We start from the raw sequence: 26,849 nt of genomic DNA, 5'->3' as shown, positions 1-26,849 counted from the left end.
GCTGTATAAAGCAGGCAGGTTTCACCACAACAATCCAAAATCTCATTTTTCAGACTGGATTTGAAGTATCTAATGCTTGACCTTCACCATAGCCTCCCTGTGGACGGGCAGAAGACGGGCAGCAGCTGGGCACCCATCAAAATTTCTTCAGAAATTTTCTAGTTATGGGTGCCCCATGCCAAAGGCAGGGCACACATATTACTATTGCTCATACTTATTATTATGGGTGCCCCATGCCATAGGCAGGGCACACATATTACTATTGCTCATACTTATTATTATTCTTCCGTTTCCGTCACGTTTTTCGGCGCGTAACTCGGCCCGCAGCGAAGGTCCGACTAAAATAAAAAATACATGGCTGCGTGCGCGCCGATGGGCAGAAGTGTGCTATTACTTTTCTCTCTCATTACTCGACCGGAATAGCGGATAAATGGGAAAAAGCGGGCAAATTGTCAATGGGAAAATGAATGGAGAAGGCCAAAAAGAGGCAGTTTGGGGCTCGAAGAGCCCCAAACTGCCTCACATTGGAGGCCTCTGAACTCAGCCATACAGCGTCACACACACATCATTCAAAGTTTGTGTGTGACAGGAAAGACTCAGCTTTAACTGTGGTAAAGGGCTTGTTAATAGCTTATACGGCTTTGACACAACGGCAGTTTACGTTTTAGGTGTCCAGAGGAGGTCGTCTAATGTCAGTTACACTCTAACTGTCACTCTAAAAATCTTTGAAAAACAATTTCTCGAACAAATGCCTCTCACGTCCAAAATATCTGCCTGATCTGGATAAATTATACATCAAAACGTAGGTATTTTAGTTGTCTTTCACCCAATGTGACTGTCATTGAGCTGGGCCTCACAGATTTCTCACAAATCCCCTCTGAGCGCAGAGAGGGAACATTCCATCCCATTATAAAACGGCCGAGCCCTGAAATCAGTGTGAAAAATCATTTTAAAACTGCCATAATAAAGGAGCCACGGGGGTTAGAAGAATAAAAATGACACCGCTGGCTTCCCCCGGGCCTTCTGGCGCTCACGGTGAAAGAATTATTCGGATACGACTTCTACTTTTCGAACAGCGAGCGTTTTGTTCCAGATTTCTGCCTCAATATGAAAACCCCATGATTTTAAGGGGACAAAGTGAGGTGCAGAATTCGGCAGTTGGCAGTTGGCAGGCACAGCTGTTGCCCATAGCAACTAATGCTGACCACACCCAAGAAGGCTGCCCTGTTCTATCACAGCTGATGAGGGCAGAGCCAAGATGGCGGATGAGGGCAGAGCCAAGCAGGCTGGCCTGCTGTAACAGCATTATGCCAGCCTGTTTTATCTGTGCTCCTAATACAATATAACATGACAGCCTCTGTCTGTCAGCAGGCAGCCAAAACTGTGAAAACAGCTTCATGCCAGCTGCTCACGAGACAAATGCGCGCGACAGCGCGCACTGACCCAACAGCGTCATGCTAGCCGCTCACGAGACAAATGCGCGCGACAGCGCGCACTGACCCAACAGCGTCATGCTAGCCGCTCACGAGACAAATGCGCGCGATAGCGCGCACTGACTCATATGCTTTCCATTATGATCAACACATCTATCATAACAGCGTCATTCTAGCCCTCACGAGACAAATGCGCGCGACAGCGCGCACTGACTCATATGTTTTCCATTATGATCAACACATCAGCTGTGATAACAGGTTCGTGCCACTCACGAGACAAATGCGCGCGACAGCGCGCACGGACTCATATGTTTTCCATTATGATCAGCTATCAACAGCGTCATGCTAGCCCTCACGAAACAAATGCGCGCGATAGCGCGCACTGACTCATATGTTTTCCATTATGATCAACACATCAGCTGTGATAACAGGTTCGTGCCACTCACGAGACAAATGCGCGCGACAGCGCGCACGGACTCATATGTTTTCCATTATGATCAACACAATCAGCTGTTTTAACAGCTTCATACCAGACGCTTGACGACACACGTCAGCAATTCCACTGTTTTCATTGGTTGTTGGATCGTCACTTCGCCCCTGCTTCTTCGAATATTCTTGAGTAGTCTTTCTGTCTGGCGAGCTTTGTTCAGGTAAGATCTATTTTTTGCTTGGTTTGGTTATATTGAACATTATCTGTCGTTGATCGTGGCGGAAATATGACCGTCTCCCAGTTAAATAAAGACGAGGTATTTGCTAATTTTCCTTCCGCCGATGTTTCGGTGTGGCTGCCTTGTTTAGCATGCTACACTATTAGCCCGCTGTCTGGCGTGGAATGCTGTGAAAGCTATGAATTTACGTTGTGGTTATATTGAACATTATCTGTCGTTGATCGTGGCGGAAATATGACCGTCCTCCAGTTAAATAAAGACGAGGTATTTGCTAATTTTCCTTCCGCCGATGTTTCGGTGTGACTGCTTTGTTTAGCATGCTACACTATAAACCCGCTGTTTGGCGTGGAATGCTATGAAGGCTATGAATTTACGTTGTGGTTATATTGAACATTATCTGTCGTTGATCGTGGCGGAAATATGACCGTCTTCCAGTTAAATAAAGACAAGGTATTTGCTAATTTTCCTTCCGCCGATGTTTCGGTGTGGCTGCCTTGTTTAGCATGCTACACTATTAGCCCGCTGTCTGGCGTGGAATGCTGTGAAAGCTATGAATTTACGTTGTGGTTATATTGAACATTATCTGTCGTTGATCGTGGCGGAAATATGACCGTCTCCCAGTTAAATAAAGACGAGGTATTTGCTAATTTTCCTTCCGCCGATGTTTCGGTGTGACTGCTTTGTTTAGCATGCTACACTATTAGCCCGCAGCCTGAACTTGAACGCGCTCGACGGCAAAAGCTTGTTCAAATTGAACTTGTTGGAATATGAATTTAATGAGTTTATTTCAGTATAAGGCTTGTGTTGACCAGTTATATTGAACATTATCTGTCGTTGATCGTGGCGGAAATATGACGTCTTCGAGTTAAATAAAGACAACGTATTTGCTAATTTTCCTTCCGCCGATGTTTCTGTGTGCCTGCCTTAGCTTAGCATGCTACATTGTTAGCCCGCAGCCTGAACTTGAACGCGCTCGACGGCAAAAGCTATGTGCTGGTGTCGAATGAGTCAGAAAGTGAATGCATTGTGATTTGAACAGAATATGGCTTGTGTTCAGTGCTCATTTAGCCATTTTTATGTCTATTTATTCATCTATTTATTCGTCTATATATTCTCAAGTCATGAGCACTTTTGAATTATAATCATGGTATTTTATTTGACAGTTGGCAATTATGTTAATTATTGTACATATCTTCCAATCAGTGAAATATGAACTTTGAGGATCATGGCTTAACTAGTAGAGTGTGATTCCTCCTGATTGCTGTACCGTGCTGGCACGGTGATGCTTTGACAATTAGTTTATCATCCTTGACCATGTTTTTGTGAGAAGAGTATCATGAGTTTGTTCAGTCGGAGAGCTACACCACCAGTGATGAGAAGCTCAGAGAAGGCAGACAGGACAGAGACGGAGAAGCTTCAGTCAGACAGAGAAAAAGATGAAACTGAGGTAAATGTTGGAGTCAAAGGTGCAGAGTTACACCTCACACTTCACTCTGTTTAACGTGAATCCTTAACTCATAACATCACCAGATTGTTCCATTTATTCATTAGAAGTTATCATGCTTTTGTTTTTCTTCTGTCAGAGAAACCAAACACCCCCCCCCCCCCCCCCCAGAAAACACTGATGCAGCATCTTCGGTTGGAGAAGCAGGACCTCATTAGATGTAACGCTGCACTTACAGGTGAGACTTCTACATGTATGAAGACAGTTTCAGTGCTTTTCATCATGTGTGCTTGGTGCTAATTTCATGATTGTTGTCTCCAGCTTTTAAAACATGAGCAACCAGCATGAATCCAGACTACAGTCATCATGCAGATGCTGCAGAGACAGACAAAAAGGTCTAAAGTAAGTACTGACACTTCCCCTCACAGCTCACATACAGTAAGGATGTCTGTTTATGATTAATGCTGTTAATGATTGTGTGTCCAGCTTTCCATCTGAGGTCCTGCTGAACCGAACACCTGCCCTTCCACAGGAGGATTCAAACTGCATCGTGACGTGTCCAAGGAGAAGAACTATGAAAAAAGGTGAGTGTTTTTATCTTTACTCAATACATTGATTGTACTTTGGATATTTTTTGTGATGAATCAAAAACAAGAAAATTTATCTACATGAAACTCAACATTTGGTTTCCTCTCTTTTTGTCTTATGAAGCAGAGAAGGACTCCCATCAGCTGCAGTGACCCAAACAACCTTGAGCAACCACAGATGTGACCGAGGACTCCGATGAAGACTGGAGTTTCTATCACCATAGGACAGAGGTAAGATTTGAATGTTGTTGGGTTTAATGTCCTCATGTCTTCCTCTTACTGTGATGGTGAATGCTTACAGATATTTCTCTACACAGGGACCCCTATTATAGACTGTGACATGTTAAAGTTTATCAGTTTATCAAAACTGACTGAATTATAATGAGCTGTTGTTGCTAAATAAACACATTTAAACTGTCAGTATGTCTGAACATTACTTTCTGTCCTCCTCCTCTGGGATCTCTGCTTCAACCCCCCCAAAAGGGGACTCGGTTGGCTAAAAGACCAGTAACTGAGCAGGTGATTGGCTGTTTAAACTCTCCTCCTTAATCAGGTAAACATAATGGCTGCCACCATTTAAAGTGTAAAGTGGTTCATTGTGTGATTAAGACATTAAAAACCTTGTTTAAGCCATCTATTAAGCCAGCCGTCTGTCCCTCATGCTGCCCAAAGCAGGCAGGTTTCACCACAGCAGGCCAGGATCTCAAATGTTAAACTATGTTTCAGCTTATCTCTGTACCTTAGTTTAATACTGGATTTGAAATACCTAATGCTTGACTGGCAACTAGCAGGTCTCTCAGCACAGCACAGCTCTCATCTGTGTGTGTGGACGGGCAGAAGACGGGCAGCAGCTGGGCACCCATCAAAATTTCTTCAGAAATTTTCTAGTTATTATTCTTCCGTTTCCGCCCGTTTTTCGGCGCGCTACTCGTCCCACAGCGAAGGTCCGACTCAAATAAAAAATACATGGCTGCGTGCGCGCCGATCGGGAGAGGTGTGCTTGTATTTTTCTCTCTCATTACTCGACCGGAATAGCGGATAAATGGGAAAAAGCGGGCAAATTGTCAATGGGAAAATGAATGGAGAAGGCCTTAACGAGGCAGTTTTGGGCTCGAAGAGCCCAAAACTGCCTCCCCTTGGAGGCCTCTGAACTCAGCCATACAAGGTCATACACACATCATTCAAAGTTTGTGTGTGACAGGAAAGACTCAGCTTTAACTGGTGTAAAGGGCTTGTTAATAGCTTATACGGCTTTGACACAACGGCAGTTTACGTTTTAGGTGTCCAGAGGAGCAAATTTTGTGCCTCTGCACTCTACCTCTCACTCTAAAAATCTTTAAAAAATTATTTTTCAAACAAATGCCTCTCACGTCCAAAATATCTGCCTGATTTGGATAAATTATACATCAAAACGTAGGTATTTTAGTTGTCTTTCACCCAATGTGACTGTCATTGAGCTGGGCCTCACAGATTTCTCACAAATCCCCTCTGAGCGCAGAGAGGGAACATTAAATCCCATTATAAAACGGGCGAGGCCTGAAATCAGTCGGAAAAATCATTTTAAAACTGCCATAATAAAGGAGCCACGGGGGTTAGAAGAATAAAAATGACACCGCTGGCTTCCCCCGGGCCTTCTGGCGCTCACGGTCAAAGAATTATTCGGATACGACTTCTACTTTTCGAACAGCGAGCGTTTGTTCCAGATTTCCTGCTCAAAATGAAAACCCCATGATTTTAAGGGGACAAAGTGAGGTGCAGAATGGCAGTTGGCAGGCACAGCTGTTGCCCATAGCAACTAATTGGGAGCTCACTCAAGATGTCTGCCCTGTTCTATCACAGCTGATGAAGCCAGAGCCAAGCAGGCTGGCCTGCTGTAACAGCATTATGCCAGCCTGTTTTATCTGTGCTCCTAATACAATATAACATGACAGCCTCTGTCTGTCAGCAGGCAGCCAAAACTGTGAAAACAGCTTCATGCCAGCTGCTCACGAGACAAATGCGCGCGACAGCGCGCACTGACCCAACAGCGTCATGCTAGCCGCTCAGGAGACAAATGCGCGCGATAGCGCGCACTGACCCAACAGCGTCATGCTAGCCGCTCACGAAACAAATGCGCGCGATAGCGCGCACTGACTCATATGTTTTCCATTATGATCAACACATCAGCTATCATAACAGCCCTCACGAGACAAATGCGCGCGACAGCGCGCACTGACTCATATGTTTTCCATTATGATCAACACATCAGCTGTGATAACAGGTTCGTGCCACTCACGAGACAAATGCGCGCGACAGCGCGCACGGACTCATATGTTTTCCATTATGATCAACACATCAGCTATCATAACAGCGAGACAAATGCGCGCGACAGCGCGCACTGACTCATATGTTTTCCATTATGATCAACACATCAGCTATCAACAGCGTCATGCTAGCCCTCACGAGACAAATGCGCGCGACAGCGCGCACGGACTCATATGTTTTTCCATTATGATCAACACATCAGCTGTGATAACAGGTTCGTGCCACTCACGAGACAAATGCGCGCGACAGCGCGCACGGACTCATATGTTTTCCATTATGATCAACACATCAGCTGTGATAACAGGTTCGTGCCACTCACGAGACAAATGCGCGCGACAGCGCGCACGGACTCATATGTTTTCCATTATGATCAACACATCAGCTGTTTTAACAGCTTCATACCAGACGCTGACGACATACGTCAGCAATTCCACTGTTTTCATTGGTTGTTGGATCGTCACTTCGCCCCTGGTTCTTCGAATATTCTTGAGTAGTCTTTCTGTCTGGCGAGCTTTGTTCAGGTAAGATCTATTTTTTTCTTGGTTTGGTTATATTGAACATTATCTGTCGTTGATCGTGGCGGAAATATGACCGTCTTCCAGTTAAATAAAGACGAGGTATTTGCTAATTTTCCTTCCGCCGATGTTTCGGTGTGACTGCCTTGTTTAGCATGCTACACTATTAGCCCGCTGTCTGGCGTGGAATGCTGTGAAAGCTATGAATTTACGTTGTGGTTATATTGAACATTATCTGCCGTTGATCGTGGCGGAAATACGACCGTCTTCGAGTTAAATAAAGACGAGGTATTTGCTAATTTTCCTTCCGCCGATGTTTCGGTGTGACTGCCTTGTTTAGCATGCTACACTATTAGCCCGCTGTCTGGCGTGGAATGCTGTGAAAGCTATGAATTTACGTTGTGGTTATATTGAACATTATCTGCCGTTGATCGTGGCGGAAATACGACCGTCTTCGAGTTAAATAAAGACGAGCTATTTGCTAATTTTCCTTCCGCCGATGTTTCGGTGTGACTGCCTTGTTTAGCATGCTACACTATAAACCCGCTGTCTGGCGTGGAATGCTATGAAGGCTATGAATTTACGTTGAGTGGTTATATTGAACATTATCTGTCGTTGATCGTGGCGGAAATATGATCGTCTTCGAGTTAAATATAGATGAGGTATTTGCTAATTTTCCTTCCGCCGATGTTTCGGTGTGACTGCCTTGTTTAGCATGCTACACTATAAACCCGCTGTCTGGCGTGGAATGCTATGAAGGCTATGAATTTACGTTGACTGGTTATATTGAACATTATCTGTCGTTGATCGTGGCGGAAATATGACCGTCTTCCAGTTAAATAAAGACGAGGTATTTGCTACTTTTCCTTCCGCCGATGTTTCTGTGTGACTGCCTTGTTTAGCATGCTACATTGTTAGCCCGCAGCCTGAACTTGAACGCTCTCGACGGCAAAAGCTATGTGCTGGTGTCGAATGAGTCAGAATGTGAATGCATTGTGATTTGAACAGAATATGGCTTGTTTTGACTGCTCATTTTGCTATGTGCTGGTGTTGAATGAGTCAGAATGTGAATGCATTGTGATTTGAACAGAATATAGCTTGTGTTCAGTGCTCATTTAGCTTATTTATCCATTTTTATGTCTATTTATTCATCTATTTATTCGTCTATGTATTCTCAAGTCATGAGCACTTTTGAATTATAATCATGGTATTTTATTTGACAGTTGGCAATTATGTTAATTATTGTACATATCTTCCAATCAGTGAAATATGAACTTTGAGGATCATGGCTTAACTAGTAGAGTGTGATTCCTCCTGATTGCTGTACCGTGCTGGCACGGTGATGCTTTGACAATTAGTTTATCATCCTTGACCATGTTTTTGTGAGAAGAGTATCATGAGTTTGTTCAGTCGGAGAGCTACACCACCAGTGATGAGAAGCTCAGAGAAGGCAGACAGGACAGAGACGGAGCAGCTTCAGTCAGACAGAGAAAAAGATGAAACTGAGGTAAATGTTGGAGTCAAAGGTTCAGAGTTACACCTCACACTTCACTCTGTTTAACGTGAATCCTTAACTCATAACATCACCAGATTGTTCCATTTATTCATTAGAAGTTATCATGCTTTTGTTTTTCTTCTGTCAGAGAAACCAAACCCCCCCCCCCCCCCCCCCAGAAAACACTGATGCAGCTTCTTCGGTTGGAGAAGCAGGACCTCATTAGATGTAACGCTGCACTTACAGGTGAGACTTCTACATGTATGAAGACAGTTTCAGTGCTTTTCATCATGTGTGCTTGGTGCTAATTTCATGATTGTTGTCTCCAGCTTTTAAAACATGAGCAACCAGCATGAATCCAGACTACAGTCATCATGCAGATGCTGCAGAGACAGACAAAAAGGTCTAAAGTAAGTACTGACACTTCCCCTCACAGCTCACATACAGTAAGGATGTCTGTTTATGATTAATGCTGTTAATGATTGTGTGTCCAGCTTTCCATCTGAGGTCCTGCTGAACCGAACACCTGCCCTTCCACAGGAGGATTCAAACTGCATCGTGACGTGTCCAAGGAGAAGAACTATGAAAAAAGGTGAGTGTTTTTATCTTTACTCAATACATTGATTGTACTTTGGATATTTTTTGTGATGAATCAAAAACAAGAAAATTTATCTACATGAAACTCAACATTTGGTTTCCTCTCTTTTTGTCTTATGAAGCAGAGAAGGACTCCCATCAGCTGCAGTGACCCAAACAACCTTGAGCAAACACAGATGTGACCGAGGACTCCGATGAAGACTGGAGTTTCTATCACCATAGGACAGAGGTAAGATTTGAATGTTGTTGGGTTTAATGTCCTCATGTCTTCCTCTTACTGTGATGGTGAATGCTTACAGATATTTCTCTACACAGGGACCCCTATTATAGACTGTGACATGTTAAAGTTTATCAAAACTGACTGAATTATAATGAGCTGTTGTTGCTAAATAAACACATTTAAACTGTCAGTATGTCTGAACATTACTTTCTGTCCTCCTCCTCTGGGATCTCTGCTTCAACCCCCCCAAAAGGGGACTCGTTTGGCTAAAAGACCAGTAACTGAGCAGGTGATTGGCTGTTTAAACTCTCCTCCTTAATCAGGTAAACATAATGGCTGCCACCATGTAAAGTGTAAAGTGGTTCATTGTGTGATTAAGACATTAAAAACCTTGTTTAAGCCATCTATTAAGCCAGCCGTCTCTCCCTCATGCTGCCCAAAGCAGGCAGGTTTCACCACAGCAGGCCAGGATCTGAAATGTTAAACTATGTTTCAGCTTATCTCTGTACCTTAGTTTAATACTGGATTTGAAATACCTAATGCTTGACTGGCAACTAGCAGGTCTCTCAGCACAGCACAGCTCTCATCTGTGTGTGTGTGTGGACGGGCAGAAGACGGGCAGCAGCTGGGCACCCATCAAAATTTCTTCAGAAATTTTCTAGTATTACCATTACAACTGAAAGTTCCATCACGTGTCACCACGGTCGACGCGCTTCTCCTCCCACAGTTTTCGCCAAACCCATACACATCATACATCAAAACGTGCGTCTGGGTCTGCAGAGGTGTGCTTGTATCTTTCTCTCTCATTACTAAAATGGTTTTTGAGAAAATGACCTTAGAATCAGCACTGTCCCTCTCCATTAGAAATACAGGGAAATCCACAGAAACCACACTAATCACAGCCTAAAACCTCCTTAAGATCCACAATTTCTCTTAAAACTGGATAAATTCTAGCTTAACGTGAAGCTATTTATGTCTTCTTTCCATATTTGTGCTTTAACTTATGCTTTTTCTCTCAAATCACCTCAGATTCAGAGCAAAGTCACACATTTTCATTAAAAACAGGCCCTCTCCATTAGAAATCCACAGAAACCACACTAATCACAGCCTAAAACCTCCTTAACCTCCACAATTTCTCTTAAAACTGGATCAATTCTAGCTTATCATGAAGCTATTTATGTCTTCTTTCCATATTTGTGCTTTAACTTATGCTTTTTCTCTCAAATCACCTCAGATTCAGAGCAAAATCACACATTTCCATGTGAAACAGGCCCTCCTTCTCTCCTTTAAGCTGATAGTGAGGGCTGCATTCAAACTGCTATAAAACCTATATTTTACACAGGACCTTGATATAAATCACATCAGTGTCTTCAGCAGGGCTTTCTCTTACTGAAAAGTTAAATTTTTTTAAATTTTGACTTTTAAATCCATTCAAACAGCTGTTTGTTCTCAGGGGACACAGCCTGTCCTCCTCTGTCTCTCTCTGGCTTCTGTGTGGTTAACCTCACTCATGCTGTATAAAGCAGGCAGGTTTCACCAGAACAACCCAAACTCTCATTTTTCAGACTGGATTTGAAATATCTGGCAAATAGCAGCTCTCAGCTCTCATCTGTGTGTGTGTGTGGACGGGCAGAAGACGGGCAGCAGCTGGGCACCCATCAAAATTTCTTCAGAAATTTTCTAGTTATGGGTGCCCCATGCCATAGGCAGGGCACACATATTACTATTGCTCATACTTATTATTATGGGTGCCCCATGCCAAAGGCAGGGCACACATATTACTATTGCTCATACTTATTATTATTCTTCCGTTTCCGCCCGTTTTTCGGCGCGCTACTCGTCCCACAGCGAAGGTCCGACTGAAATAAAAAATACATGGCTGCGTGCGCGCCGATCGGGAGAGGTGTGCTTGTATTTTTCTCTCTCATTACTCGACCGGAATAGCGGATAAATGGGAAAAAGCGGGCAAATTGTCAATGGGAAAATGAATGGAGAAGGCCTTAACGAGGCAGTTTTGGGCTCGAAGAGCCCAAAACTGCCTCCCCTTGGAGGCCTCTGAACTCAGCCATACAAGGTCATACACACATCATTCAAAGTTTGTGTGTGACAGGAAAGACTCAGCTTTAACTGGTGTAAAGGGCTTGTTAATAGCTTATACGGCTTTGACACAACGGCAGTTTACGTTTTAGGTGTCCAGAGGAGCTCATTTTGTGCCTCTGCACTCTACCTCTCACTCTAAAAATCTTTAAAAAATTATTTTTCAAACAAATGCCTCTCACGTCCAAAATATCTGCCTGATCTGGATAAATTATACATCAAAACGTAGGTATTTTAGTTGTCTTTCACCCAATGTGACTGTCATTGAGCTGGGCCTCACAGATTTCTCACAAATCCCCTCTGAGCGCAGAGAGGGAACATTAAATCCCATTATAAAACGGGCGAGGCCTGAAATCAGTCGGAAAAATCATTTTAAAACTGCCATAATAAAGGAGCCACGGGGGTTAGAAGAATAAAAATTACACCGCTGGCTTCCCCCGGGCCTTCTGGCGCTCACGGTGAAAGAATTATTCGGATACGACTTCTACTTTTCGAACAGCGAGCGTTTGTTCCAGATTTCCTGCTCAAAATGAAAACCCCATGATTTTAAGGGGACAAAGTGAGGTGCAGAATGGCAGTTGGCAGGCACAGCTGTTGCCCATAGCAACTAATTGGGAGCTCACTCAAGATGTCTGCCCTGTTCTATCACAGCTGATGAAGCCAGAGCCAAGCAGGCTGGCCTGCTGTAACAGCATTATGCCAGCCTGTTTTATCTGTGCTCCTAATACAATATAACATGACAGCCTCTGTCTGTCAGCAGGCAGCCAAAACTGTGAAAACAGCTTCATGCCAGCTGCTCACGAGACAAATGCGCGCGACAGCGCGCACTGACCCAACAGCGTCATGCTAGCCGCTCACGAGACAAATGCGCGCGACAGCGCGCACTGACCCAACAGCGTCATGCTAGCCGCTCACGAAACAAATGCGCGCGACAGCGCGCACTGACTCATATGTTTTCCATTATGATCAACACATCAGCTATCATAACAGCCCTCACGAGACAAATGCGCGCGACAGCGCGCACTGACTCATATGTTTTCCATTATGATCAACACATCAGCTGTGATAACAGGTTCGTGCCACTCACGAGACAAATGCGCGCGACAGCGCGCACGGACTCATATGTTTTCCATTATGATCAACACATCAGCGATCATAACAGCGAGACAAATGCGCGCGACAGCGCGCACTGACTCATATGTTTTCCATTATGATCAACACATCAGCTGTGATAACAGGTTCGTGCCACTCACGAGACAAATGCGCGCGACAGCGCGCACGGACTCATATGTTTTCCATTATGATCAACACATCAGCTGTTTTTAACAGCTTCATACCAGACGCTGACGACATACGTCAGCAATTCCACTGTTTTCATTGGTTGTTGGATCGTCACTTCGCCCCTGGTTCTTCGAATATTCTTGAGTAGTCTTTCTGTCTGGCGAGCTTTGTTCAGGTAAGATCTATTTTTTGCTTGGTTTGGTTATATTGAACATTATCTGTCGTTGATCGTGGCGGAAATATGACCGTCTTCCAGTTAAATAAAGACGAGGTATTTGCTAATTTTCCTTCCGCCGATGTTTCGGTGTGACTGCCTTGTTTAGCATGCTACACTATTAGCCCGCTGTCTGGCGTGGAATGCTGTGAAAGCTATGAATTTACGTTGTGGTTATATTGAACATTATCTGTCGTTGATCGTGGCGGAAATACGACCGTCTTCGAGTTAAATAAAGACGAGGTATTTGCTAATTTTCCTTCCGCCGATGTTTCGGTGTGACTGCCTTGTTTAGCGTGCTACACTATTAGCCCGCTGTCTGGCGTGGAATGCTGTGAAAGCTATGAATTTACGTTGTGGTTATATTGAACATTATCTGTCGTTGATCGTGGCGGAAATACGACCGTCTTCGAGTTAAATAAAGACGAGCTATTTGCTAATTTTCCTTCCGCCGATGTTTCGGTGTGACTGCCTTGTTTAGCATGCTACACTATAAACCCGCTGTTTGGCGTGGAATGCTATGAAGGCTATGAATTTACGTTGAGTGGTTATATTGAACATTATCTGTCGTTGATCGTGGCGGAAATATGATCGTCTTCGAGTTAAATATAGACGAGGTATTTGCTAATTTTCCTTCCTCCGATGTTTCGGTGTGACTGCCTTGTTTAGCATGCTACACTATAAACCCACTGTCTGGCGTGGAATGCTATGAAGGCTATGAATTTACGTTGTGGTTATATTGAACATTATCTGTCGTTGATCGTGGCGGAAATATGACCGTCTTCGAGTTAAATAAAGACAAGGTATTTGCTCATTTTCCTTCCGCCGATGTTTCTGTGTGACTGCCTTGTTTAGCATGCTACATTGTTAGCCCGCAGCCTGAACTTGAACGCTCTCGACGGCAAAAGCTATGTGCTGGTATTGAATGAGTCAGAAAGTGAATGCATTGTGATTTGAACAGAATATGGCTTGTTTTGACTGCTCATTTTGCTATGTGCTGGTGTTGAATGAGTCAGAATGTGAATGCATTGTGATTTGAACAGAATATGGCTTGTTTTGACTGCTCATTTTGCTATGTGCTGGTGTTGAATGAGTCAGAATGTGAATGCATTGTGATTTGAACAGAATATGGCTTGTGTTCAGTGCTCATTTTGCTTATTTATCCATTTTTATGTCTATTTATTCGTCTATATATTCTCAAATCATGAGCACTTTTGAATCATAATCATGGTATTTTATTTGACAGTTGGCAATTATGTTAATTATTGTACATATCTTCCAATCAGTGAAATATGAACTTTGAGGATCATGGCTTAACTAGTAGAGTGTGATTCCTCCTGATTGCTGTACCGTGCTGGCACGGTGATGCTTTGACAATTAGTTTATCATCCTTGACCATGTTTTTGTGAGAAGAGTATCATGAGTTTGTTCAGTCGGAGAGCTACACCACCAGTGATGAGAAGCTCAGAGAAGGCAGACAGGACAGAGACGGAGCAGCTTCAGTCAGACAGAGAAAAAGATGAAACTGAGGTAAATGTTGGAGTCAAAGGTTCAGAGTTACACCTCACACTTCACTCTGTTTAACGTGAATCCTTAACTCATAACATCACCAGATTGTTCCATTTATTCATTAGAAGTTATCATGCTTTTGTTTTTCTTCTGTCAGAGAAACCAAACACCCCCCCCCCCCCCCAGAAAACACTGATGCAGCATCTTCGGTTGGTGAAGCAGGACCTCATTAGATGTAACGCTGCACTTACAGGTGAGACTTCTACATGTATGAAGACAGTTTCAGTGCTTTTCATCATGTGTGCTTGGTGCTAATTTCATGATTGTTGTCTCCAGCTTTTAAAACATGAGCAACCAGATGGAAACCAGCTTGAATCCAGACTACAGTCATCATGCAGATGCTGCAGAGACAGACAAAAAGGTCTAAAGTAAGTACTGACACTTCCCCTCACAGCTCACATACAGTAAGGATGTCTGTTTATGATTAATGCTGTTAATGATTGTGTGTCCAGCTTTCCATCTGAGGTCCTGCTGAACCGAACACCTGCGCTTCCACAGGAGGATTCAAAGCAGAATGAAGCAGAGAAAGACTCCCATCAGCTGCAGCGACCCAAACAACCTTCAGCAAACACAGATATCACCGAGGACTCCGATGAAGACTGGAGTTTCTATCACCATAGGACAGAGGTAAGATTTGAATGTTGTTGGGTTTAATGTCCTCATGTCTTCCTCTTACTGTGGTGGTGAATGCTTACAGATATTTCTCTACACAGGGACCCCTATTATAGACTGTGACATGTTAAAGTTTATCAGTTTATCAAAACTGACTGAATTATAATGAGCTGTTGTTGCTAAATAAACACATTTAAACTGTCAGTATGTCTGAACATTACTTTCTGTCCTCCTCCTCTGGGATCTCTGCTTCAACCCCCCCAAAAGGGGACTCGGTTGGCTAAAAGACCATTAACTGAGCAGGTGATTGGCTGTTTAAACTCTCCTCCTTAATCAGGTAAACATAATGGCTGCCACCATTTAAAGTGTAAAGTGGTTCATTGTGTGATTAAGACATTAAAAACCTTGTTTAAGCCATCTATTAAGCCAGCCGTCTCTCCCTCATGCTGCCCAAAGCAGGCAGGTTTCACCACAGCAGGCCAGGATCTGAAATGTTAAACTATGTTTCAGCTTATCTCTGTACCTTAGTTTAATACTGAAATACCTAATGCTTGACTGGCAACTAGCAGGTCTCTCAGCACAGCACAGCTCTCATCTGTGTGTGTGTGTGGACGGGCAGAAGACGGGCAGCAGCTGGGCACCCATCAAAATTTCTTCAGAAATTTTCTAGTTATTATTCTTCCGTTTCCGCCCGTTTTTCGGCGCGCTACTCGTCCCACAGCGAAGGTCCGACTCAAATAAAAAATACATGGCTGCGTGCGCGCCGATCGGGAGAGGTGTGCTATTACTTTTCTCTCTCATTACTCGACCGGAATAGCGGATAAATGGGAAAAAGCGGGCAAATTGTCAATGGGAAAATGAATGGAGAAGGCCTTAACGAGGCAGTTTTGGGCTCGAAGAGCCCAAAACTGCCTCCCCTTGGAGGCCTCTGAACTCAGCCATACAAGGTCATACACACATCATTCAAAGTTTGTGTGTGACAGGAAAGACTCAGCTTTAACTGGTGTAAAGGGCTTGTTAATAGCTTATACGGCTTTGACACAACGGCAGTTTACGTTTTAGGTGTCCAGAGGAGCAAATTTTGTGCCTCTGCACTCTACCTCTCACTCTAAAAATCTTTAAAAAATTATTTTTCAAACAAATGCCTCTCACGTCCAAAATATCTGCCTGATTTGGATAAATTATACATCAAAACGTAGGTATTTTAGTTGTCTTTCACCCAATGTGACTGTCATTGAGCTGGGCCTCACAGATTTCTCACAAATCCCCTCTGAGCGCAGAGAGGGAACATTAAATCCCATTATAAAACGGGCGAGGCCTGAAATCAGTCGGAAAAATCATTTTAAAACTGCCATAATAAAGGAGCCACGGGGGTTAGAAGAATAAAAATTACACCGCTGGCTTCCCCCGGGCCTTCTGGCGCTCACGGTCAAAGAATTATTCGGATACGACTTCTACTTTTCGAACAGCGAGCGTTTGTTCCAGATTTCCTGCTCAAAATGAAAACCCCATGATTTTAAGGGGACAAAGTGAGGTGCAGATTTGTCAGTGTGCACGTGCAGCTGTTGCCCACAGCAACTAATTAGGAGGCCAGACTCAACGAGCCCCAAACTGTCCTATTTTAGAGGGCAGTAACTCAGCCATACGGTATCACAGAGACATCATTCAAACTTTAAAATGTTCACAAGACATTCAGCTATTATGTGATTATACAGCTTTTTCAAATATTAAGCCAATTCTGAAATATGACAGTTTAAAAAACCATGAACATTTTTGCTCCTCCTTGATTTTTATGAATGAGAAGATTAGAGTGGCAGACTGATCATTTTAACTTTTTCTGATATTCAAACAAATGGCTCTAACTTTCATGCTGTTTAACTCAGACAAACAAATTATACCTTAAAATGTAGGTACACTTGTCCTCTTTCAGCTGATGTAACTACTAAATAGCTCACATTTACAGAATTTCAGCTATGAGCCTTGAAGCGAGAGAAACCTTTCAATTTCTCTCACTAACTCCAATGTAAATTTGGTGGAACGCCAGAGACAGGTTCAACTGTGTTCAACCTGCTGCCGTTTAAATTTTTTTCACTCCATTGAAATAAAAACTACATTGCTGCGTTCCTCCAAGCCTTCTGCTTCTTACGGTCTTCAAATTATTTTCCTCGGTCTTCCGGTTTTCTCACAGGAGGTCATAGTATCCAAAATGCAATTTCTGCAGGTTATACAGGGAGAGAGCTGCAGCTGTTGACAAACATTGCTATCACTGATGACATCACTCTTCCACTCCCTGCTGTATATTACACTGAAGCCATTTTAACTATTAATCACTTGATTTCTGATAAATTTCCACTAGATTCAGCTTTTTGAGCATGTTCAACTAATCCCATTCAGCTACTTTTCTTTCTTAAAGCTCCAGCTCCTTTCAAAAAGACATTTCAGGCCTTTTGAAACAACATGGCGGCCCTATTGTAAAAGCTTTATGCCAGCCTGTGTTCACTCATGTTTTCCATTATTCAGAACATATTAACAGGTTCATGCCAGCCCCTGATGAGACAAATGCGCGCGATAGCGCGCACTAACTCATGTTTTTCATTAATCTGAACAGATTAATAGGTTCATGCCAGCCCCTGATGAGACAAATGCGCGCGATAGCGCGCACTAACTCATAAATTTCCATTAATCTGAACAGATTAACAGCTTCATGGCAGCCCCTGATGACACAAATGCGCGCGATAGCGCGCACTAACTCATGTTTTTCATTAATCTGAACAGATTAACAGGTTCATGGCAGCTGCTGACGAGACAAATGCGCGCGATAGCGCGCACTAACTCATAAATTTTAATTAATCTGAACAGATTAACAGGTTCATGGCAGCTGGTGACGAGACAAATGCGTGCGATAGCACGCACTAACTCATGTTTCCATTACTTTCAACACATCAGTTGTGATAATAGGTTCATGCCAGCCGCTGACTCATATGTTTTCCATTATTCTGAACAGATCAACCGGGCCTTATGTATCTAAAGCGGGCAGATTTCACCAGAACAACCCAAAATCTAATTTTTCAGACTGGATTTGAAATATCTGGCAACTAGCAGCTCTCAGCTCTCATCTGTGTGTGTGTGTGGACGGGCAGAAGACGGGCAGCAGCTGGGCACCCATCAAAATTTCTTCAGAAATTTTCTAGTTATTATTCTTCCGTTTCCGCCCGTTTTTCGGCGCGCTACTCGTCCCACAGCGAAGGTCCGACTCAAATAAAAAATACATGGCTGCGTGCGCGCCGATCGGGAGAGGTGTGCTATTACTTTTCTCTCTCATTACTCGACCGGAATAGCGGATAAATGGGAAAAAGCGGGCAAATTGTCAATGGGAAAATGAATGGAGAAGGCCTTAACGAGGCAGTTTTGGGCTCGAAGAGCCCAAAACTGCCTCCCCTTGGAGGCCTCTGAACTCAGCCATACAAGGTCATACACACATCATTCAAAGTTTGTGTGTGACAGGAAAGACTCAGCTTTAACTGGTGTAAAGGGCTTGTTAATAGCTTATACGGCTTTGACACAACGGCAGTTTACGTTTTAGGTGTCCAGAGGAGCTCATTTTGTGCCTCTGCACTCTACCTCTCACTCTAAAAATCTTTAAAAAATTATTTTTCAAACAAATGCCTCTCACGTCCAAAATATCTGCCTGATCTGGATAAATTATACATCAAAACGTAGGTATTTTAGTTGTCTTTCACCCAATGTGACTGTCATTGAGCTGGGCCTCACAGATTTCTCACAAATCCCCTCTGAGCGCAGAGAGGGAACATTAAATCCCATTATAAAACGGGCGAGGCCTGAAATCAGTCGGAAAAATCATTTTAAAACTGCCATAATAAAGGAGCCACGGGGGTTAGAACAATAAAAATTACACCGCTGGCTTCCCCCGGGCCTTCTGGCGCTCACGGTCAAAGAATTATTCGGATACGACTTCTACTTTTCGAACAGCGAGCGTTTGTTCCAGATTTCCTGCTCAAAATGAAAACCCCATGATTTTAAGGGGACAAAGTGAGGTGCAGAATGGCAGTTGGCAGGCACAGCTGTTGCCCATAGCAACTAATTGGGAGCTCACTCAAGATGTCTGCCCTGTTCTATCACAGCTGATGAAGCCAGAGCCAAGCAGGCTGGCCTGCTGTAACAGCATTATGCCAGCCTGTTTTATCTGTGCTCCTATTACAATATAACATGACAGCCTCTGTCTGTCAGCAGGCAGCCAAAACTGTGAAAACAGCTTCATGCCAGCTGCTCACGAGACAAATGCGCGCGACAGCGCGCACTGACCCAACAGCGTCATGCTAGCCGCTCACGAGACAAATGCGCGCGATAGCGCGCACTGACCCAACAGCGTCAAGCTAGCGCTCACGAAACAAATGCGCGCGATAGCGCGCACTGACTCATATGTTTTCCACTATGATCAACACATCAGCTATCATAACAGCGAGACAAATGCGCGCGACAGCGCGCACTGACTCATATGTTTTCCATTATGATCAACACATCAGCTGTGATAACAGGTTCGTGCCACTCACGAGACAAATGCGCGCGACAGCGCGCATGGACTCATATGTTTTCCATTATGATCAACACATCAGCTATCAACAGCGTCATGCTAGCCCTCACGAGACAAATGCGCGCGACAGCGCGCACTGACTCATATGTTTTCCATTATGATCAACACATCAGCTGTGATAACAGGTACGTGCCACCCACGAGACAAATGCGCGCGATAGCGCGCACGGACTCATATGTTTTCCATTATGATCAACACATCAGCTGTTTTAACAGCTTCATAGCAGACGCTGACGACATACGTCAGCAATTCCACTGTTTTCATTGGTTGTTGGATCGTCACTTCCCCCTGGTTCTTCGAATATTCTTCAGTAGTCTTTCTGTCTGGCGAGCTTTGTTCAGGTAAGATCTATTTTTTGCTTGGTTTGGTTATATTGAACATTATCTGTCGTTGATCGTGGCGGAAATATGACCGTCTTCCAGTTAAATAAAGACGAGGTATTTGCTAATTTTCCTTCCGCCGATGTTTCGGTGTGACTGCCTTGTTCAGCATGCTACACTATTAGCCCGCTGTCTGCCGTTGAATGCTGTGAAAGCTATGAATTTACGTTGTGGTTATATTGAACATTATCTGTCGTTGATCGTGGCGGAAATACGACCGTCTTCGAGTTAAATAAAGACGAGCTATTTGTTAATTTTCCTTCCGCCGATGTTTCAGTGTGACTGCCTTGTTTAGCATGCTACACTATAAACCCGCTGTTTGGCGTGGAATGCTATGAAGGCTATGAATTTACGTTGAGTGGTTATATTGAACATTATCTGTCGTTGATCGTGGCGGAAATATGATCGTCTTCGAGTTAAATATAGACGAGGTATTTGCTAATTTTCCTTCCGCCGATGTTTCGGTGTGACTGCCTTGTTTAGCATGCCACACTATTAGCCCGCTGTCTGGCGTGGAATGCTGTGAAAGCTATGAATTTACGTTGTGGTTATATTGAACATTATCTGTCGTTGATCGTGGCGGAAATACGACCGTCTTCCAGTTAAATAAAGACGAGCTATTTGCTCATTTTCATTCCGCCGATGTTTCGGTGTGACTGCCTTGTTTAGCATGCTACACTATTAACCCGCTGTCTGGCGTGGAATGCTATGAAGGCTATGAATTTACGTTGAGTGGTTATATTGAACATTATCTGTCGTTGATCGTGGCGGAAATATGACCGTCTTCCAGTTAAATAAAGACAAGGTATTTGCTCATTTTCCTTCCGCCGATGTTTCTGTGTGACTGCCTTGTTTAGCATGCTACATTGTTAGCCCGCAGCCTGAACTTGAACGCTCTCGACGGCAAAAGCTATGTGCTGGTGTCGAATGAGTCAGAATGTGAATGCATTGTGATTTGAACAGAATATGGCTTGTTTTGACTGCTCATTTTGCTATGTGCTGGTGTGGAATGAGTCAGAATGTGAATGCATTGTGATTTGAACAGAATATGGCTTGTGTTCAGTGCTCATTTTGCTTATTTATCCATTTTTATGTCTATTTATTCATCTATTTATTCGTCTATATATTCTCAAATCATGAGCACTTTTGAATTATAATCATGGTATTTTATTTGACAGTTGGCAATTATGTTAATTATTGTACATATCTTCCAATCAGTGAAATATGAACTTTGAGGATCATGGCTTAACTAGTAGAGTGTGATTCCTCCTGATTGCTGTACCGTGCTGGCACGGTGATGCTTTGACAATTAGTTTATCATCCTTGACCATGTTTTTGTGAGAAGAGCATCATGAGTTTGTTCAGTCGGAGAGCTACACCACCAGTGATGAGAAGCTCAGAGAAGGCAGACAGGACAGAGACGGAGCAGCTTCAGTCAGACAGAGAAAAAGATGAAACTGAGGTAAATGTTGGAGTCAAAGGTTCAGAGTTACACCTCACACTTCACTCTGTTTAACGTGAATCCTTAACTCATAACATCACCAGATTGTTCCATTTATTCATTAGAAGTTATCATGCTTTTGTTTTTCTTCTGTCAAATAGCCAAACACCCCCCCCCCCACCAGAAAACACTGATGCAGCATCTTCGGTTGGAGAAGCAGGACCTCATTAGATGTAACGCTGCACTTACAGGTGAGACTTCTACATGTATGAAGACAGTTTCAGTGCTTTTCATCATGTGTGCTTGGTGCTAATTTCATGATTGTTGTCTCCAGCTTTTAAAACATGAGCAACCAGCATGAATCCAGACTACAGTCATCATGCAGATGCTGCAGAGACAGACAAAAAGGTCTAAAGTAAGTACTGACACTTCCCCTCACAGCTCACATACAGTAAGGATGTCTGTTTATGATTAATGCTGTTAATGATTGTGTGTCCAGCTTTCCATCTGAGGTCCTGCTGAACCGAACACCTGCCCTTCCACAGGAGGATTCAAAGCAGAATGAAGCAGAGAAAGACTCCCATCAGCTGCAGCGACCCAAACAACCTTCAGCAAACACAGATATCACCGAGGACTCCCATGAAGACTGGAGTTTCTATCACCATAGGACAGAGGTAAGATTTGAATGTTGTTGGGTTTAATGTCCTCATGTCTTCCTCTTACTGTGATGGTGAATGCTTACAGATATTTCTCTACACAGGGACCCCTATTATAGACTGTGACATGTTAAAGTTTATCAGTTTATCAAAACTGACTGAATTATAATGAGCTGTTGTTGCTAAATAAACACATTTAAACTGTCAGTATGTCTGAACATTACTTTCTGTCTTCCTCCTCTGGGATCTCTGCTTCAACCCCCCCAAAAGGGGACTCGGTTGGCTAAAAGACCAGTAACTGAGCAGGTGATTGGCTGTTTAAACTCTCCTCCTTAATCAGGTAAACATAATGGCTGCCACCATGTAAAGTGTAAAGTGGTTCATTGTGTGATTAAGACATTAAAAACCTTGTTTAAGCCATCTATTAAGCCAGCCGTCTGTCCCTCATGCTGCCCAAAGCAGGCAGGTTTCACCACAGCAGGCCAGGATCTGAAATGTTAAACTATGTTTCAGCTTATCTCTGTACCTTAGTTTAATACTGAAATACCTAATGCTTGACTGGCAACTAGCAGGTCTCTCAGCACAGCACAGCTCTCATCTGTTTGTGTGTGTGTGTGGACGGGCAGAAGACGGGCAGCAGCTGGGCACCCATCAAAATTTCTTCAGAAATTTTCTAGTATTACCATTACAACTGAAAGTTCCATCAGGTGTCACCACGGTCGACGCGCTTCTCCTCCCACAGTTTTCGCCAAACCCATACACATCATACATCAAAACGTGCGTCTGGGTCTGCAGAAGTGTGCTTGTATCTTTCTCTCTCATTACTAAAATGGTTTTTGAGAAATTGACCTTAGAATCAGCACTGTCCCTCTCCATTAGAAATACAGGGAAATCCACAGAAACCACACTAATCACAGGCCCAAACCTCCCTAACATCCACTATCTTTGTTAAAACTGGATGAATTCTTGCTCAAAATGAAGCTATTTATGTCTTCTTTCCATATTTGTGCTATAAATTATGCTTTTTCTTTCAAATCACCTCAGATTCAGAGCAAAGTCACACATTTTCATTAAAAACAGGCCCTCTCCATTAGAAATCCACAGAAACCACACTAATCACAGCCTAAAACCTCCTTAACATCCACAATTTCTCTTAAAACTGGATAAATTCTAGCTTAACGTGAAGCTATTTATGTCTTCTTTCCATATTTGTGCTTTAACTTATGCTTTTTCGCTCAAATCACCTCAGATTCAGAGCAAAATCACACATTTCCATTATAAACAGGCCCTCCTTCTCTCCTTTAAGCTGATAGTGAGGGCTGCATTCAAACTGCTATAAAACCTATATTTTACACAGGACCTTGATATAAATCACATCAGTGTCTTCAGCAGACCTTTCTCTTATTGAAAAGTTAATTTTTTTTTTCAATGGGACTTATAAATCCTTTGAAACAGCTGTTTGTTGTCAGGGGACACAGCCTGTCCTCCTCTGTCTCTCTCTGGCTTCTGTGTGGTTAACCTCACTCATGCTGTATAAAGCAGGCAGGTTTCACCACAACAATCCAAAATCTCATTTTTCAGACTGGATTTGAAGTATCTAATGCTTGACCTTCACCATAGCCTCCCTGTGGACGGGCAGAAGACGGGCAGCAGCTGGGCACCCATCAAAATTTCTTCAGAAATTTTCTAGTATTACCATTACAACTGAAAGTTCCATCACGTGTCACCACGGTCGACGCGCTTCTCCTCCCACAGTTTTCGCCAAACCCATACACATCATACATCAAAACGTGCGTCTGGGTCTGCAGATGTGTGCTTGTATCTTTCTCTCTCATTACTAAAATGGTTTTTGAGAAAATGACCTTAGAATCAGCACTGTCCCTCTCCATTAGAAATACAGGGAAATCCACAGAAACCACACTAATCGCAGCCTAAAACCTCCTTAACATCCACAATTTTTGTTAAAACTGGATAAATTCTTGCTCAAAATGAAGCTATTTATGTCTTCTTTCCATATTTGTGCTATAAATTATGCTTTTTCTTTCAAATCACCTCAGATTCAGAGCAAAGTCACACATTTTCATTAAAAACAGGCCCTCTCCATTAGAAATCCACAGAAACCACACTAATCACAGCCTAAAACCTCCTTAACATCCACAATTTCTCTTAAAACTGGATAAATTCTAGCTTAACATGAAGCTATTTATGTCTTCTTTCCATATTTGTGCTTTAACTTATGCTTTTTCTCTCAAATCACCTCAGATTCAGAGCAAAATCACACATTTCCATGATAAACAGGCCCTCCTTCACTCATTTAAAGTGACAGTGAGGGCGGCATTCAAACTGCTATAAAACCTATATTTTACACAGGACCTTGATATAAATCACATCAGTGTCTTCAGCAGACCTTTCTCTTACTGAAAAGTTAATTTTTTTTTTAAATTTTGACTTTTAAATCCATTGAAACAGCTGTTTGTTGTCAGGGGACACAGCCTGTCCTCCTCTGTCTCTCTCTGGCTCCTGTGTGGTTAACCTCACTGATGCTGTATAAAGCAGGCAGGTTTCACCAGAACAAGCCAAAATCTCATATTTAAGACTGGATTATGATCATATAATGCTTGACTGGCAACTACCAGCTTCTCAGCTCTCATCTGTGTGTGTGTGTGGACGGGCAGAAGACGGGCAGCAGCTGGGCACCCATCAAAATTTCTTCAGAAATTTTCTAGTTATGGGTGCCCCATGCCATAGGCAGGGCACACATATTACTATTGCTCATACTTATTATGGGTGCCCCATGCCATAGGCAGGGCACACATATTACTATTGCTCATACTTATTATTATTCTTCCGTTTCCGTCACGTTTTTCGGCGCGTAACTCGGCCCGCAGCGAAGGTCCGACTAAAATAAAAAATACATGGCTGCGTGCGCGCCGATGGGCAGAAGTGTGCTATTACTTTTCTCTCTCATTACTCGACCGGAATAGCGGATAAATGGGAAAAAGCGGGCAAATTGTCAATGGGAAAATGAATGGAGAAGGCCAAAAAGAGGCAGTTTGGGGCTCGAAGAGCCCCAAACTGCCTCACATTGGAGGCCTCTGAACTCAGCCATACAGCGTCACACACACATCATTCAAAGTTTGTGTGTGACAGGAAAGACTCAGCTTTAACTGTGGTAAAGGGCTTGTTAATAGCTTATACGGCTTTGACACAACGGCAGTTTACGTTTTAGGTGTCCAGAGGAGGTCGTCTAATGTCAGTTACACTCTAACTGTCACTCTAAAAATCTTTGAAAAACAATTTCTCGAACAAATGCCTCTCACGTCCAAAATATCTGCCTGATCTGGATAAATTATACATCAAAACGTAGGTATTTTAGTTGTCTTTCACCCAATGTGACTGTCATTGAGCTGGGCCTCACAGATTTCTCACAAATCCCCTCTGAGCGCAGAGAGGGAACATTCCATCCCATTATAAAACGGCCGAGCCCTGAAATCAGTGTGAAAAATCATTTTAAAACTGCCATAATAAAGGAGCCACGGGGGTTAGAAGAATAAAAATGACACCGCTGGCTTCCCCCGGGCCTTCTGGCGCTCACGGTGAAAGAATTATTCGGATACGACTTCTACTTTTCGAACAGCGAGCGTTTTGTTCCAGATTTCTGCCTCAATATGAAAACCCCATGATTTTAAGGGGACAAAGTGAGGTGCAGAATTCGGCAGTTGGCAGTTGGCAGGCACAGCTGTTGCCCATAGCAACTAATGCTGACCACACCCAAGAAGGCTGCCCTGTTCTATCACAGCTGATGAGGGCAGAGCCAAGATGGCGGATGAGGGCAGAGCCAAGCAGGCTGGCCTGCTGTAACAGCATTATGCCAGCCTGTTTTATCTGTGCTCCTAATACAATATAACATGACAGCCTCTGTCTGTCAGCAGGCAGCCAAAACTGTGAAAACAGCTTCATGCCAGCTGCTCACGAGACAAATGCGCGCGACAGCGCGCACTGACCCAACAGCGTCATGCTAGCCGCTCACGAGACAAATGCGCGCGACAGCGCGCACTGACCCAACAGCGTCATGCTAGCCGCTCACGAGACAAATGCGCGCGATAGCGCGCACTGACTCATATGCTTTCCATTATGATCAACACATCTATCATAACAGCGTCATTCTAGCCCTCACGAGACAAATGCGCGCGACAGCGCGCACTGACTCATATGTTTTCCATTATGATCAACACATCAGCTGTGATAACAGGTTCGTGCCACTCACGAGACAAATGCGCGCGACAGCGCGCACGGACTCATATGTTTTCCATTATGATCAGCTATCAACAGCGTCATGCTAGCCCTCACGAAACAAATGCGCGCGATAGCGCGCACTGACTCATATGTTTTCCATTATGATCAACACATCAGCTGTGATAACAGGTTCGTGCCACTCACGAGACAAATGCGCGCGACAGCGCGCACGGACTCATATGTTTTCCATTATGATCAACACAATCAGCTGTTTTAACAGCTTCATACCAGACGCTTGACGACACACGTCAGCAATTCCACTGTTTTCATTGGTTGTTGGATCGTCACTTCGCCCCTGCTTCTTCGAATATTCTTGAGTAGTCTTTCTGTCTGGCGAGCTTTGTTCAGGTAAGATCTATTTTTTGCTTGGTTTGGTTATATTGAACATTATCTGTCGTTGATCGTGGCGGAAATATGACCGTCTCCCA

This window comes from Leuresthes tenuis, unplaced genomic scaffold (genome assembly GCF_036924035.1).
Source record: "Leuresthes tenuis unplaced genomic scaffold, fLeuTen1.0.hap1 SCAF_19, whole genome shotgun sequence".
Taxonomy (NCBI): Eukaryota; Metazoa; Chordata; class Actinopteri; order Atheriniformes; family Atherinopsidae; genus Leuresthes; species Leuresthes tenuis.
The sequence above is the reverse complement of the archived record's forward strand: the minus strand, read 5'-3'. Positions refer to the sequence as shown.